Raw genomic sequence first — 17,336 nt, 5'->3', positions numbered from 1 at the left:
CAATATCCCTTCCCACCTTCTTTGTAGTATTATTCCAGCCTGCAAAAGTGGAAAATAGCAAAGAATATTTTGGTTTACTCGTTTTTTTTTAAAGCTCAGGAACACTCATGCTTTATATTGTTATTTTTTCAACATTCCCGTCCTCCCTCACTCTCTGCCACCCATTGGCATAAGGGCGGTGATTGGATCCTACACAACTTCCGCGTGACCCAAATCCGCATGCTTGCTGTGCCGACTCAGCAAAGCAGCAGTGTTTATCTTCCACACAGCCGGCGCTTCTACAGCAAGCAAGGAAAGCAGAGTAGTCACCTCGGAATGAATTTGCCTCCACCTGCCCAGCTGGTTTCATAATAATCATCTTTATTCTTGTATGCTGCTCTTCCTTGTCTGGCTCAGAATATAAAACAATTCACTAATACACGTACACTAAAACGTCAATTCAACTTGTTTATTTCCTGTATACCCTTAACAAAGGGTGCTACCTGGTGTTGAAGGATTGGGTAGATTCTCAAGTAGGAAAGGCTAGTATTTTAGATATTATTTTCCTGGCCTCATCTGTCAAAAACAGCATGTATTTACTTCGTTTATATCACTCTTTTCTTCCCAACGCGGACCCGGAGCGATTTACAGCAATATTCTCCCTGCTTCGATTTTATTTCTAAAACAACCCTGCAAGGTTGATTTGCTGAGAGTGTGTCACTGGCCCAAGGTCACCCAGCAGACATCTATGGCAGAATGGGGATCTGAACCCAGGTCCCCCAGATTGTAGTCCAATACTTGACATCACGTCAGTTGTCTTTTATGCCATGCTGATTAGGTCATATGAATTTATCCCAAAAGACCTCTAATGTGTCCCTGATCTACTACATGGGCTATTTTCAGGCATCTCTGTGTTCTATTAACATAATTCCAGCATTCAATAAGATGTCGCCAAATGGCATGAAAGCATCTGTATGACTCACTAACGACTAATCGACACCAATGTGGTAAAAGTGCTCCTGAATTATAGAAATTCTATTCACAGGCATTCCTGTGTGCGAGAAAGAGAGACTGCTATCCTCCCATAGAGGAGAAAAAGCATTGCGCATACAAAAGTATCAAGGACGAAGCTTGGCATTTCATTGAATATAAAGTCACTGGCAGTACAATCCTAACCAGAGTTACACCTTCTTTCTCTCTGCCCCAGAATTTATTAGCTTTATAACATAAAAGAAAAAGAAAGATAGAATACAGTGATATTAGACCTCCATATAGTTAAAGGTATCCCCTGTGCAAGCACCCAGTCATGTCTGACCCTTGGGGAGATGCCCTCTAACTTTTCTTGGCAGACTCAATACGGGGTGGTTTGCCAGTGCCTTCCCCAGTCATTACCGTTTACCCCCCAGCAAGCTGGGTACTCATTTTACCGACCTCGGAAGGATGGAAGGCTGAGTCAACCTTGAGCCGGTTGTTGGGATCGAACTCCCATCCTCATGGTCAGAGCTTCAGACAGCATGTTGGCTGCCTTACCACCCTGTGCCACAAGAGGCTCTCCATATAGTTAGGTAGTCCTAATTCAACGACAGTGTAGTAATGCCATAGTTCTTTGACTTCTTCAGGTGTGCTGTTCGCTAAGCTGGTTAACTTGGTGGGAGAGCCAGCTTGGTGTAGTGGTTAGGAGTGTGGACTTCTAATCTGGCGAGCTGAGTTTGATTCCCCATTCCCCCACATGCAGCCAGCTGGGTGACCTTGGGCTCACCACAGCACTGAGAAAGCTGTTCTGACTGAGCAGTAATATCAGGGTTCTCTCAGCCTCACCCACCTCACCTGTCTGTTGTGGGGAGAGGAAAGGGAAGGCGACTTGAAGTTGCTCTGAGACTCCTTCTGGTAGAGAAAAGCAGCATATAAGAACCAACTCTTCTTCTGAAATCAACGGGTTCAGATGACCATACTTTTACTAAAGACCGCATCGTGAGCTATACAGGCAGGAACACTACTTAAATTCTAGCCCTAGAACCTTTATTCCAATGTCTATTTTTTTAAAGAAGAGATTTTCTTTTACCTTTACTACAGAGGAATACTGCCATCTACCCTATCTTCTGCTGTCTGTATAAAACCATCCAATGTTCCAGAGTTCCCCATATGGGCAGATCCATCTCAGCAGTCATAGAAAGAGTCTTAAGGGATGAAAGGTCTTGTGCTTCTTTGGTCTTGTGCTGGACATCATGGAAGTGTAGGAAACTGATGGGTGTGGCGTTACTACAGCTAGAGTAACTCCGTTCTTCTCACATCCTACCAGTTCCACCCATAGCCCTGTCCTGGCAGTGCAGGTACTACACAGCCTATGGCTGAAAGAAAGGCTGCCTGGGGAGGCCCACCAGCTTCCTAACATCCTCTTGAAAAACATCTGGAGGGACACAGCCTCAGCAAAAACGTTTGTGAGCACTATGCCCTAGTTTGCATGTCATACCTCACAAACTATTGGTGAACCGTGGTGGGAAAGCAAAGCAGTGTATATTTCTGCTCAATGCTTATTTGCTGTTGGACAGAACTAAAAAAGACAGCCCTGCTGGATCAGACCAATAGTCCACCTAGTCTGGCATCCTGTCTCACACAGCAGCCAACCAGTTTCTTTGGAGGTTCAACCCACGGGGCAGACAGGCCGAGGCCTACCCCTAATGTCGGTTCCTGATGCCGGGATTCAGAAGTAGAGTGCCTCTGAACATGGAGGTTCCCTTCCATCACCACTGGCAGACAGGGCTGTCAGTGTCACTGACACTGACCTATCCATCATGAATCTGTCTTATCCTCTTTGAAAGCTGCCCATGCAGAGATAAAGGGGAGAAGGCCCACCACCATATCATGATGAACTATTTTGGCAATAGCTCCATTTAAGGCACAGATGGTACAACTCTCCCAGGGTGCCCCCTATCGCTTCCTGCCTGCATCACTGATTTTCCTGGACTCCCCTTCCCACCCTGTCCGCAGCCCGTCTTGTGGAGCTCTGTCTGCAGTCGGCTCTTGTGTATACAAGGCACTGAGTAGCTTATCGTCTTGCCTCACAGCACACCTTGCTCCGGCAACACCCCCCTCACAAAATTATCTACTTGTTCTCCTACTAACCTTGCAAGTTCACTTATAGGTGTGAAATTCAGCAACTTGTCCCAAGGTCACTTGAGTCTGTTTTGGAGCACAGCAGGGAGCCGGTCCCCACATGCCAACCCAAGGCCACCGGTGAGGACACAGCGGCAGCACTGCAGAGTTTAGCGAAGGTGCTTAGCAGGCCAGCCTGAGAATTAAATGATCATGTACTTTTGGGTAAAACCCCCCCCAAAACCCTGTACCCCCAAAAGACCCACGGCAAACGGAAGCAATGCCGATTCATGTTTCCCCCATCTCTCTCTCTCTCTCTGTCCTCTTCCCTTTTCCCGGGTACCAAATTCAATCCAAGCGCCTTCGTAAAGACAGCTGCTATTAAAAGCAGTCATTAAAAATCGGGAGCCTTAACAAAAGGACGTCACCAGACCACGGCTTGTTTTCGCCGTCTTGTTCCCCCCCCCCCATCACCTGTGCCGAGGAAGTATTTCGGTGCTGTGACAGTGGTGTTGCCATGGTAATGACTCTTCTCCATTGGATGGGGGGGGGGGGGGAGAAAGAAAACCACACACACTGCAGTAAAAAGAGAAAAGGAAAAGAAAAGACAAAGAGCTCAGCCCCAAAGCCAGTCCTCCTGCAGCCTGCTCTGACTTTCATAGTTCCCATTCGTTGTGATGGAACAGGTACAGAAAAACGTCCTGCGAAATGGAGCCCGTATCACAGGCATTCTTAACTTTCATCAAAGCGGGCGATATACCCACCCCCTCCTTTATAAAAACTGTTAACTTCGCACTTTTCTTTTCGTCTTAAGTACCAGCCTCCAAAATTGTGCATTTGCAGACAGCCTTAAAAATCCAACGTCCACCAGCAAATAAAAAAACGAAACCGACAAACAACTCAATAAGGCCCCACAAACGCATACGGTTGCCACGGCTTAGGTTTGCAGGAGACTGAGCTAGCTTTCGAAACAGGAAGAGGGAACTCAGGGTGTTTGTGTAAAGCTAAAGGAGGAAAACTTTTTTTTTTTTTTTTTTTGCACAGAAGCCAATTGCACAATTTTCTCCTTCCGCAGTCACAGATTTTACAGCCCCTGGTATGAACTACACTACTGGCCATTTGCGTACTCAGTGTCCGCCCATTGTAACTAAGCTGCATTCATACAAAAGGAAATTAAACAATTAACCCCTCTTGTAAGTGCTAAGCAGGAAGCTACAACCCTTCTCACAGTTTCTGCTTCCTCTTCCATGAGCGGATACAGCAGAGCAGTGGCATGTCCAGCAGAATGGTACAAACAAACAAACACACACACACACACACAAAAACCACACAACCACTCAATTTACCCCTGTTGGATCATTCATCTAACTAGCAGAGTTTTACCTGACCCTTCTTCTCTGAGGATGACACCGGCGGTCCTCGGCAGCATTCCATCCTCACAACCACCCTGCGAGGTAGGCTAAGCAGAAAGTCAGCGACTGGCCCAAGGTCAACCAACAAGCTCCACGGCATAGTTGGGATCTAAGCCCAGGTCTTCCAGGCTCTCTGACTGCTACACCACATCGCCTTTCATTTATCACAGTGCAGCCCGGAGCAACGAGAAAACAAACCTGAAGGTCTTGAGATCTGCAGAACATCAAATCAGCACAAGCGAATCTTGCAAAGGAGCTGGTTTCGTAAAGGCTGCAGAGACAGACTCATCCTGACCTTGTGCGGAAGGAAGAGTTCCCTCAGCGGCTACATTTCAGAATAAATTAGCCAGCTGTCAAAGCCGCCCATAAACAGTTCAGAGACATGGCATGAATCTGGGCCTCAGTCCAATCGGTTGTGTCTCTTTCTCTCTCCACCCCCCACTCCTGTGGTCACCTGGCCTGATACATTTCCTCCAGGTCCTACCAATGCCTGCTAAGGGAAAACAGCCCCCAACCCAAGGCACCACAAATTTGTGGGGGAAACAATCCTTTATTTGAATTCAAAGGTAAGGCTGAGGACCAGAACACAATAGATCTCCTTTCCTGCCGATTTCCAATCGCATCAAGCCAACAGGTCTGAGAAAAGGGCAACCACCTGCCCCCCCCCCCAAAAAAAAACAACACACACAAGATCGCGGATGGGGGGGGCAAGCAAAAGCCGCAGCATGCCTCCTATGGGGAAGAGCAGGAGGCCACAAGGCTCCCAGGCACCTGGGCGCCCCCCCCTCCCCGATTCCCCCCGCCGCCACCAACACGCGCCCGCAAGCCCTTTTCACACGTCTCCGGCTAGCCCGCCTGCAGAAGAAGCGGGCGCGAAGGCAAAGGCTACAGGACCCCGCTCCCGCGTCGAGCTCCCCTTTACGGCGCAGGTGGGCTCTCCCTCCCCAACCCAGGGCAATATTGGAAAAGAGCTGTTCCATGGGTCTTGGGGGGGGGAGCCCGGTGAAGAAGCAGCTGCCGCCGCCGCCTTGTCGCGCCCGCCCGCCTCACCTCCGACAGCTGCCGCCCGGGCGAAAGGCGAGACGACCTTGCCGAGAAGGCAGCTGCTCCGCTCCCCGCGCCGCCTTTCCGCCCGCCGCGAAGCCATCCAGCGGCCAAGGCAGGAGAGAGCCCGCAGACGCCGCCGCCGCTGCAGACGCCGCTTCCTCGGGGGGCCGCAGGGAAGAGCCGCGAGCCGGAGGGAGGGAGGGCTGCAGGCCGGCGGCTTCCCCAGCCAGCGCTCGGTGGCGGTGCCGTCCGGGGCGGCGCAGGGCAGGTGCTTCCCGGGGGCGTTGCTGCCGCCTGCCTGCCTGCCTGCCTGCCGCCTCTAGCCGCTCCCCCGACTTCGCGGCCGGGCGAGCCTGTGCTCTGCGGAGGGGGCAAGGCGCTGGCTGGCGCGGCCGAGGAACACTCACCCGGGCGTGCTGGCGCTTCCAGGAGGGTGGGACGCTCTGCAGGGCGGGGAGCCCGGAGCGGGTGGGCAAGGGGGCGAGCCCAGGAGACTGGGGCAGCGGGCCGAACAGCAGCCCCCCCCCCAGACCGGCCCCTGCCTCCCACGAACGCTGGGTCCGCCAGGAAATAGGGGGAAGAGTGAAGACGGAGGCGTCTCTAGGCATGTGCAGAGTGCGTTTCTCCTTGACTCCGGTCCGTCCGAGCGGAGCTAGGAGGGAAGGTTCGAAGTCCGGCTTAACGACCATCATAAACATCCGGAGGGATAGCGGGGGTGGGGGGGGGATAAACAAAGGAGAGGCTTGGGACAGTTTAAAGACTAAGGTGAAACTTCATGGGCTAGCCCACTGCTTCAGATGGTAGAATACAATCGAGGTAGTCTAAAGACTTTCAGTGTTGAAAATAAGTTAATGGCAGAAGGTTCTGCCTGGAGCAAACCAGGCATCCAATATTATAGCTCTTTTGACCCAAGTTTTAACTTGCCCCTCCTTCAGGGAGTGGAGTGATGCCCACACAGTTTGCCCTCTTGGTTTTATCCTCTCAATAGCCCTCTAAGGTAGGCTGGCCTGAGAAAGAGCCAGTGACTGGCTCAAGGTCACCCAGTTAAACTTCATGGTTGAGTGGAGACCCAAAGGTGGTTTTCCCTCTTCCTTTCTCCCCAATAAAATCTGATCTGCTTACAACACTCTTCTCCTCCCTCCTGATTTTCATCTTCCCACAACAACCCTGTGATGTAGGCTCGGCTGACAGAGAAAGAAAGAGACTGACCCAAGGTCACTCTGCAGGCTTTCGTGGAGAAACAGGAAGGCAACTGAGGTTTCCAAGATCCAAAGCTAAGAACCAATTAATGGCAAACGATCAGCAGTTAATATCCTGGAGATGTCCATATGCAACAGGTTTTTGGAAAATACTTTTTTCAGACTGTTCTTTTGTCCAATTTTGTAGCTGCACCCAGTTCCAGGAATGTATACTTCCAGGCAATCCTAAAAATGCTGAGGTGCTTTAAGGACAGCAGTGATGAAAATTATTTAGCGCAATTCGTTGTACACAGTTCTGCCTAAAGGTATCTGGAATGCCATTCGTGGAGAGCCAGTGTGATGTAGCGGTTTGAATGTTGACCCAGGTTCATATACCTGCCTGCCGTGAATCTCACTGGGTGACCTAGGCCAAGTCATTCACTCTCAACCTAACCTACCTCACAAGGTTGTTGTGAGGATTACAAATGGAGGTGTGGAAACCATTCTATGCCTCCACAATCTCCTTGGAAGAAGAGCGGGATAAAAATGCTCTCAAAAAGAAATGTGCATGTATGTACATTTCAGTCTACTTGAACATACCGAGATGTTCTGGTATTTGGTGCTACTGTTTTGTCATGGGTCGGTTGCCAGCTGTGCTTTGTTTGCAGTTTCCATTTTCAACCCTGCTCCCATTTTCAACTCTGTTGCTTTGGATAGTGATACAGGTCTGCATGTCTTTGTTATTACACTGATTTTACAGCAAGGACTGGGGTGGGCTACCTTGCTTGGCTTGGGTAGCGCACTCTCAGCTTGGTATCTGATAACTTTAGAACCATTGCCTTACTACATATTACTGCAGCTTAGTAACCTGGATAATTCCTTTGCAGTCTTATCAGATTGTTCCCTACCTGATCTGCTTTGTCAAAACTGTGCAACTTCCTAATTTGCTCAGAAGCCAATTTGCAGAATTTTGCTTTCACTGCTCTGAAATCCCTCCCAGTCTGCAGTGACTTTGCCTTTCTGATATTAGTGGAAATAAGTACAAATTATTTATAGATATACACGTTTCTGATGTTGCCTTTGAGGTTCCAGCTCTACCTGGCGGAGATTCTGGGCCTTCTCCCCCTCACTCTAAAGCTGCTTCTGAATCATGTAAACAGAAAGCCTGTTAGCTTGCTGTCAGAATTGCTATTTATATCACAACTGTATCTATAAACCTCAGCCTCTATTTATGTAGTAATGTCTGTTCCAGGATTTAGTAACGAGGGATGAGTTTACCAAATTAATATCTATGATGATAATTACCCACAGTTGATTCAGAAGCATAGCACCACCTAGTTCCCTCTCTGCATAAGCTTAGCCTGGAAGTAAGATTAGTTTTCTTATCCCACTTTTTCTCTAATGGTGTTCAGGGTGGAATACATAGTCTGCCCCCCACCTTTTATCTTTACAACAATCCCAAGAGACGGGTTAGAATGAAATCAACCCAGCCTCTTTCGTGGTAGAAGGAACCTTGGTCTTCCCAAGTTTGAACTCCAGGTCCTGCTGTTCGTCTCAGTGCAGCAACAGGAGCAAAACTGGAGAGGGCAATTGGATTGGCACCAGCTCTCTGACATCACTTCCAGGGTGTATGTGGCAGTGATGTCATAGCATCAGGCTTTATCCTGCATTGAGCAGGGGGTTGGACTAGATGGCCTGTGTGGCCCCTTCCAACTCTATGATTCTATGATAGAGTTTGGGGTGACATCGTGCCAACACAGTGATACTACTGCTGAGCTTTTTGCCAAAAATGACATCACAGCACAATGTCCGCTCCTCCTTTCTCTAGGGGTTGCCTACATTGGGCTCATAACTCCAGGTCCCCGAAATCCTGGCCCATCCAATTCTAGCCATTTCTCAAAATCAATTTAGATGTGGCAAGTCACACTTTCCTTTCCAACTATTTTTTTCTGTGGAGCACTGCCCCCTTAAACTGATTTTCCAAGTATTAGAAGATACAGATGCTTGGATCTTTTAGACCACAGGTAAAAAAATTGTCTAATACACGGGCGGGAGGTGGGGCGTCTGGCTTGGATTGGGACTGTGGCATGCAGGGAGAGAAAGAGATTAATATTGTACTCCTGTGCTACATTCCTGGCCTGCTATTTGCTGCTATTTGCTCCACTGGGTAGCCATCCGTTGGTGTTAAGTTTTCTGAATGGGCAAACAGTGACACTCTGGGGCCATTTCAGGTCAAGGAAAGCTTAGGGGAGTTTCCACCCCAGGTTGTACCTACCTCACAGTCCTTCACATATTTTAGGAGTTGTTACTCTGCAGTAGAATCATGAAGATCTTCATTAGGACATTAGGAATGTTATCTAGAGGCTCTTTGGCATTTGTGCAGCCAGGTTTTTGGTTGGGGTCCACTGAGGAAAGAGTCACAAGCAAAACCCAGGATTTACCGGTTCCTCATTCGGATTTGGAATCTCAGTCTAGTGCAGCAGTTCTCAACCGCCGTAACACCACGACCCTGTGTTGGCGGGGGTGGCACGCGCATGTGCACAGGTGCGCGTGGTTGTGCGCAGGCATGCACGTAAGCGCACAACGATCTGGAGGCAGTGTGGAGGCGGTCAGTGCCATGGCTCCGCTGCTGCTGGCCACCACCACCAACCTGTCCTGGTGACCCCACTTGGGGTTGGGACCCCAAGGTTGAGAATCACTGGTCTAGTGGCATTCCTACAGTCACGTGCTTTTGGCCAGGAAAGTGTGGCTGGCCCAAGGCCAAACTTGGAGTATTACAATGTTGTGTTTATGCTTTTAAAGTGCTGGATAATCTTTTTCCACATTGTATTTTTCCATACTGTATAAACTCTTGATTGGTTGTGCTGTTACTACCCAGTGGGTTTTCTTCTTTTGTACAACCTCCAGATGATGTCTAGAGATCTAAAATTACAACTGCTCTCCAGGTGCCAGAGGTCACTTCACCTGGCGACAATGTCTGCTTTGGAAAATGGACTGTGGGGCATGGAGGGCCCTCCCCTCCCCTGACCCTGCCTTCCTGAGGCTTCACCTCTTACATTTCCAGGTATTTCCGTACCTGGAGCTGGCTACAACTAGAGTTTTGTAAAACTGGGCAGACAGAAGCTTCCATTTGCTTTGTTAAATGTGGCATTAAAGCAGGGGTAGTCAAACTGCGGCCCTCCAGATGTCCATGGACTACAATTCCCATGAGCCCCTGCCAGCGAATGCTCATGGGAATTGTAGTCCATGGACATCTGGAGGGCCGCAGTTTGACTATCCCTGCATTAAAGCCTGGCCCACAATCCTGAAGCCAGTGTTTTTACTGAGAAACCAAGCCCATCTGTAGCTTTAAATGGATCCCAAATTATTGGCAAGAAAGAGGAACCAGGCAGATCGCTTGTGAACCCGCATCCAATTTGTTCAGTTATTCCTTCTTCAAAGGCAGGGCCCTGGAGATGAAGCGCATCAGGCCTCCATAGACAAGCATGATCAGAGGGGTAGTCCATTAACACACAACGTCCTGGATTTCCTAAAAGCTGCTGGCTGTGAGGATTTCGGAGCTGCCGATTGCTGGCTTTGTGCTGTTCACGGCTAGTCATGGCACCCCTGCTGTGAATACCAATAATGAAAACAATTTGCACACATGCACGCTGGAGAGACAGTGATAGTGCTGTGGTTAAGAGTACCAGAGTCGAACTAGTATCTGGGAGAGCCAGGGTAGTGATGGTGGGGGACCCATGGTTTGGGTCTGCAATATCCAGGACAGTTAGCAGACTGATTAATTAAGCTAAGGTATGCAGCACGGCATTGTCTACCGAGTGCATGTAGACCAAAAACAACTAAGAAGACACAGACTCTGGTTGTGCTATTAAACTAATACAACAACTGTTTATTAGAGAACTCCATTCTAGCCAAGAAAGGTAAGAAGATAGTCCCTAATTTAGCTAGCTGGATGGGGAGAGATTCAGGAGGCGAAACAGGAAGTTGTCTAGCCTTAAAGGGACAGCATCAGAGAGATCAGAAAGGTGAGTGGTCAGTGTTCCTGTCTTTCTCACTGACTCTATGATAAGGAGGCTTCTGCTGCAGGCTGAGGCAAGAGGACATTGCAGGACACAACTTCCAGAAAGAAGTTTGGCGAGTGACCTTGGGCCAGCCACACTTTCCTGGCCTAACCTACCTACCTCATATGGATGTTGTGAGGATAAAATGGACAAGAGGAGAATGCTAGAAGACGCATTATCAGAATTTGGAATTCTTTCAAAACACGGTGGTTTTAGCCACAAACCGGCTGCCAAAAGTGGCTACTGTGGGACGTGGAGCCAGCCACAAAATGGCGGGTGCTGCTCACACAGTGAAGAACCTTGTGATGCTGACAAAGTTCTTCAAAAGATGAACAGCCAATCAGATGTCCAGTGGTCAATCTTTAGTCTTGTTGGGGAAAAGTCCTACCTGGCCCCACCCATTTCCTAAACAAGCCAATGGGTGGGCAGCAAAAAAAGTGAGGGACCCCTGGGCCTATTCTGCACACCATAGATAATGCACTTTCAATGGACTTTAGGAGTAGAGTTTCCTGTTCTGCATAGGAAAATCCAGCTGTCAAAACACATTGAAAGTGCATTGTCCTACGAGTGCGGAATAGGCCCTGCTTTAACCACTACACCACACTTCCTGCCTTAGGATCCATTGATGCATCTTCTGGCAGTACAGCCGCAGAACTGTTTCCCTCATTCCTTTGCTATCTCTTTTCTGTGCAGCTGCTGAGCACAGCAGGTTCAGGCAGAGGGTTTAGCCTCTAGATCAGGGGTAGTCAAACTGCGGCCCTCCAGATGTCCATGGACTACAATTCCCACGAGCCCCTGCCAGCTAATGCTGGCAGGGGCTCGTGGGAATTGTAGTCCATGGACATCTGGAGGGCCGCAGTTTGACTACCCCTGCTCTAGATGCTACAAGAGGAAAAGAGAATGTTCCTTATCCCATTTTCTCTGATGCCCACACGCATACTCAAGTCTCTGCCACAATCTGTTTTCATTTCTGGTGTGCCCTGGGTGTTTCCACGTTCACATTCAAATAGCGCTTCCCTTAATCAAAGTCATTATGCAGCATCCCAAAGCTGCTTTGCATGTTGTAAAAATGGACTTTTGGGTTGGGTTCATGATCTAAACCAATAGTCTTGTTGAATATGAGGCTAAATCTATGTGACAGCCTTTAGACTTCTCAGAATCCAAGAGAGATGAGCTGGAATCCAGAGATGGCCTGGAGCTGGGATCTCATCTCCCAGGGCCAGTTCAAGGACGAACCAATTTTGCAGTAATTGGCAGAAATACTTTCAAAGGCAGAAATTGGCAGAAATACTTCCTTGCGAGTCTCTTGGACTGCAAGGCGAACAAACCGGTCAGTGCAAGAGGAGATCAGCCCTGACTGCTCCTTAGAAGGCCAGATCCTGAAGATGAAACTCAAATACTTTGGCCACCTCATGAGAAGGAAGGACTCCCTGGAGAAGAGCCTAATGCTGGGAGCAATCGAGGGCAAAAGAAGAAGGGGACGGTAGAGAATGAGGTGGCTGGATGGAGTCACTGAAGCAGTTGGTGCGAACATAAATGCACTCCAAGGAATGGTAGAGGACAGGAAGGCCTAGAGGATCATTGTCCATGGTGTCACGATGGGTCAGACATGACTTCACACCTAACAACAACAACTTTCAAAGGCACATCAGAACTGGGAGGGGTAGTGGTGGAGAGATGTTGGAACCAAAGTTAATTCACAGTTAACAAACATAAAGAACATTTCTTGTACAGCTGACACTTTTTTCTTCTAATTTGTAAAATTGTAATAACATAGATTCAGCCTTAGAAGTTTTGGCTGGGTTAAACTTCGTCCATACTATGCCTCTTTTTGTCACAGCAACTTATTGGGACACCAACTCTGAATGTTTATATTTATTTATTACTTATATTTAGATTTATCCACCGTCACTCCTGAATCAAGTCGGCTCATGGTGGTTTACAATAAAAGAATAAACCCCCCATAAAACAGGAACAACAATAATCCTCGATAGCAGGTTAAACAATCTATATCCCTCCCGTATCCTGACAGCAGTCTCCAGTATCCACCATTGTCCTTATAAGAGGCACCCATGCCTAGTTGACCAAATGCTGTCTCTCCATGGGCATCTACAGGGGCCTATATAGGGAGGGACCTGATCTCCCTGGCCCAGCCTCAACCAAATGCCTGGAGAAAGAGCTCTGTCTTACAGGCCCTGAGCCATCCAGACACTGCTTCCAAACAACTGGCAAATGTTTCCGGGGTGTGTGTGTGTGTGGGGGGGGGGAGTCCGGCTGGCCATCCATCAGGAGATAGAGCTGGGTGTCATCAGCATACTCATGACAACCCAGCCCTAAACCCCAGACGAGCTGTGCCAGAGGGCACATGTAGATGTTGAAAAGTGTGGGGGAGAGTATTGCCCCCAGTGGCACCCCACAGGAGCGCTCAAAACTCTTCCCCCACTGTCACCCTCTGTCCAGTGCTGTTTTTTCTTAATGCATCCAAAAACAGGCGCCAGTGGCACCGACCTAAAGGAAAAGGCGTTGCAAAGCAAGTTTTAAATACCGAGAGGAAATGATGTGGAAAATGCGCGCTCACCGCCAGAAGGAGTCAGTACCGTGCAGAATTGAGAATACCACAGTGGGGCTTCCGTGGGGGAAAACTGCCAAGTGCAGAAACCATAAACAATCACGGTGGTTTCTGCAGAGTAACGGTATGGTTTTCTCCTGTGCATAATTTCCTGTGTATAACCTCAAACACACAATTGTATAGAAGCAGAGGTGCTCGCCGACCGAGACAGAGCCCGTTAACAGATTCTAACTGACAAAACACAACAGTTAGAACTCTCCCAGCCTGTAGAGTGCCTGTATGCAAGGATGCAAAAATCCAAACTGGCAATCTGCATTGTCCCTGTTTCGAAGCTACCGGAAGAGCCTTCTTTGAATCCAGTGCAGATCTAGAATGCCGTTGCTACAGATGCCAGCCTTCAGGTGGGACCCAGGGATCCTCCAGAGTTACACATGTCACAAGATGACAGAGATCGCTTAGCCTGGAGAAAATGGCTGCTCTGGAGGGTGGACTTTATGGCAGTGTATATCACTGAGTCTTCTGTCCTCCCCAGGCGCCATTCCCAAATCTCCAAGTTTCCCAACCTGAATCTAGCAATCCTACTCCCCCATCCCCCTCTAGTAGTGTTGGGGGGCCTGGCAACCCTAGCTGTTGTCAGACTGCCATCCTAAGACCTGGTTTAAGAAATCTAACTGAAGCATAAAGGGTAAGGTAAGGGTATCCCCTGTGCAAGCACCGGGTCATGTCTGACCCTTGGGGCGATGCCCTCTAGCGTTTTCATGGCAGACTCAATACGGGGTGGTTTGCCAGTGCCTTCCCCAGTCATTACCGTTTACCCCCCAGCAAGCTGGGTACTCATTTTACTGACCTCGGAAGGATGGAAGGCTGAGTCAACCTTGAGCCGGCTGCTGGGATTGAACTCCCAGCCTCATGGGCAGAGCTTTCAGACTGCATGTCTGCTGCCTTACCACTCTGCGCCACAAGAGGCTCATAACTGAAATGTAGCATGTGAAATAATGTGACACGGGGTAGAAGTCAAGCAGTGCCTTTTCCCCGTCTGTTTTCATCACATCCTTTCTCCAAAGAGCTCAGGGATGGTGCATATGGCTCCTGTCTTTTTGCTTCCACAAGAGGAAGGCGAGGCAAAAGGAGCAGCCAGTGAGCTTTATGACACTGGGGGGCTTGCAAGGTGAGGATTCTACTCATGGCACAACTCTAGCGGTGGTTCTGCATTTTTAAAGTTCCCACCTTGTGACATTCTGTAATGATGAATTCAGGGGTTGTGATGATGCATTTTGAACACCAGAAATGTTTTTTTTCCCAAAGGGTCAGATGAGATCCCCTAGGAACATTCTCTTGCATAGGAGCATTCTGTGGACTCATTTAAAAAAAAATGGAGTGTGAGGCTGTGTTTCAGTCAGCCAGGCCCTGTGCTCAGCTTCTCATAATAAAACATTATAAAATATTAATTTGCAAAACAAATCCACCAGTAGCGGATAATCTCATCTTAGAATAACAATGATCCTGGTTCCCAGAAAGGATGAGAAGTACAAAAACAGGGGCTTTTTTTCAGGCACTCCTACACCAGAGGCTTCCTGATATGTTCATACGTGTTGTTTCATTTTGAATGTTTCCCTTCCTTCAGCCTCTTTTCCTTTCTGCTTTAAAATATTTTCAGGCTTCTTCAATGCAGGGGGAAACATGACCCAGGGAGAGTCTCCCTTGTGGTTCCTTTAACACTCGGCCATTTGCCCCTCACTTTTTGCCTCCCAGGGCAGGGGCAATCATCTCCCCTACAGGCTGGGGTTTAATCACTTTCTCTTGGTTTACAGATGCAAGGGGAAAGGGTACAGTTGTTCTGTCCCTTTAAGAAAGGCGTCTTGTAGGGTAAGGTAGATTCAGGTAGGTAACCTTGTTGGACTTTGAGAAACCTCAGAAGAGGCAGATCATGCAGAATATGGTTGGGAAACAGAGCTGTGGGCACGCCGACCCGGGCCCCCTTCCCTTCTGGTCCCCTCCAGGCTAAGGTGACCAGATTGTCCCACTTTTGGAGGGACATCTGGGGGTACCTGGCAAATTGTACTTATGTTGAAATTAAAAACTATTACAATATTATTTTTGTGTTATATGCGTTCTATGAAAAATTTTGTTGCTCCATATAGACCAAATTTTTAATCAAGAACCCCTCTGGTCAATGGTGTCCCGCTTTACCAATGTTAAAATGTGGTCACCTTACTCCAGGCCCATCAATGGCCATTTTGAGAGGGATTGGGTAGGTAGGTCAACAGGACCATGTATGGTCATGTAATCTGATAAATGTTTAACAAATGTTAGAAATGTATTAAAATTTAATTAACTCCCATGCACTGGAGAAAGATTTCCAGGGCTGTCACGAAATCCCAGGATTTCATGAAACCCTGGATGAGAAAGCCTAGGCTAGGCTGTCAGACTAGGGGCTGGAAGAATCTCTCTGAAATCCCTGCACTGCCTCGGATGGCCTGGGGCCAGCCAATCGCATCCTGCTATCTTAATCCACCTCGCAGGGTTGCTGTGATAAATTGTAGGAAGGAAGAATCGGGCACACTGCTGTGCATTTCTTGGACGACCGGTAGGATTAAAAACTCACCTGATAAAGGCACAATATTAATAGGCCATAGAATGTATTTTCACAGTAGGGTTTACCAGCCCAACCTGGTGGTCTTCTAGAATTATAACAGCTCACTAGACCAGGGGTAGTCAACCTGTGGTCCTCCAGATGTCCATGGACTTCAATTCCCACGAGCCCCTGCCAGCATTATAGTCCATGGACATCTGGAGGACCATAGGTTGACTACCCTGTGAGAAAAGTTCCTTCAGAGAGAATTTCTGCCGTGGCTATATGGCATTATAGGCTACCGATATCTCTCCCGTCCCCGAGCCCCACCCTCCAGGAATTTCCCAACCTGCAGTTGGTGCCTCTAGCAAAATCCCCATCCCAGAAGGCCAAGTCCCACAGTGACCGTTTAAAATTAATATTCTATCGAGGCATAAAGAGCAAAAATAACCAAATCAACGCACAATCTTTCTCCTTTCTGCCTTTGTCCTCAGAAACTTGACAGTTCTCTCAGATTACACAGCGCTCCCGCAAGATGTAGTTAATTGTACAATTAGAGACCCGGCGGTATCGAGGAAGAAAATAGCAAGCACTGTGACGCATGGTGTGTGTGTTTGTGTGCGTTCCCTCCTCCCTGATCACGCACTCTCTCCATGCAACCTGAGAACAATAAATATGCATTCCACATGCTGCACTGAATCTCCTAGCGCCTTTGGTTCTCCACATCTGTAAATAGGGCATTCTAAGAATCTCACAAAGGGATTTAATTTATTCCTGCACCACCTTTATGATTCTGGTCACTGCTGGAGAAGAAACCCACAGGCCTCGTCTCCAGGTGGCAGGAGAACCTTCCTGGTTCAGTTTCCAAAATTAATCTGCATAATGCATACTATACTAATACAGAACGAACATACATTTTTAATGACAGCATGGCCAAGTTATGTTCAAGAGAGCCAAAGTGAGAAAGAGAGATGAGATCATTGCTGTGGTACATCTAGGCTTAGCTATGCATTTGGCCAAAATCATACGTTACAATTTCAGTCTGTGGGGTCTGCAATTTTTGTGGGCTTCCTCTGCTTGTAGAAATCTAGTATGACAGGGGAAAGCCACTACATTTCAGGTATTTTTGTATATGCATGGAGGAGCATTTAAAATGCAATTTCCCCTGAAATCTGTAGTCCCAGGTCTCTGCTACCTTGTGATTTGGTGAATCAGCTGTTCTGTGATAGACATGCTGTGATTGACGTGCTGTGTCAGAAAAAGGTGCATGGTATCTCTCATAAAGAGTTTAATCCACGCGTAATTTCCTGGTCAGCATCTTTAAGCTCAACCCTCTTTTTAAAACTATGTTTCACATTTGCAATTTGAACGTCTACCAAGACCTGCACAGCCACGGAAAAAGTCAACTTGTATTGACCTCAGTGC

General features: G+C 48.1%; 1 protein-coding gene across 4 annotated transcripts in view; it reads right to left on the bottom strand.

The window, feature by feature from the left end:
* GPRIN3 (GPRIN family member 3) overlaps nucleotides 1-5,960 on the bottom strand; it is a 43,286-nt gene extending 37,326 nt beyond the window's left edge. The window contains exon 1 of one of the 4 annotated variants that reach the window (XR_013224933.1): nucleotides 5,535-5,959. The gene's annotated coding sequence lies outside the window, so the exon portion shown is untranslated. Of the gene's footprint in view, nucleotides 1-4,455; nucleotides 4,618-4,682; nucleotides 5,258-5,534 lie in introns of those variants that run through there. The other 3 variants (XM_077300898.1, XM_077300895.1, XM_077300897.1) reach the window with 3 other exon arrangements.
* Nucleotides 5,961-17,336: the final 11,376 nt, after the last annotated feature.

Source organism: Paroedura picta, chromosome 10 (assembly GCF_049243985.1).
Source record: "Paroedura picta isolate Pp20150507F chromosome 10, Ppicta_v3.0, whole genome shotgun sequence".
Lineage (NCBI taxonomy): Eukaryota > Metazoa > Chordata > Lepidosauria > Squamata > Gekkonidae > Paroedura > Paroedura picta.
The sequence above is the reverse complement of the archived record's forward strand: the minus strand, read 5'-3'. Positions and strand labels throughout refer to the sequence as shown.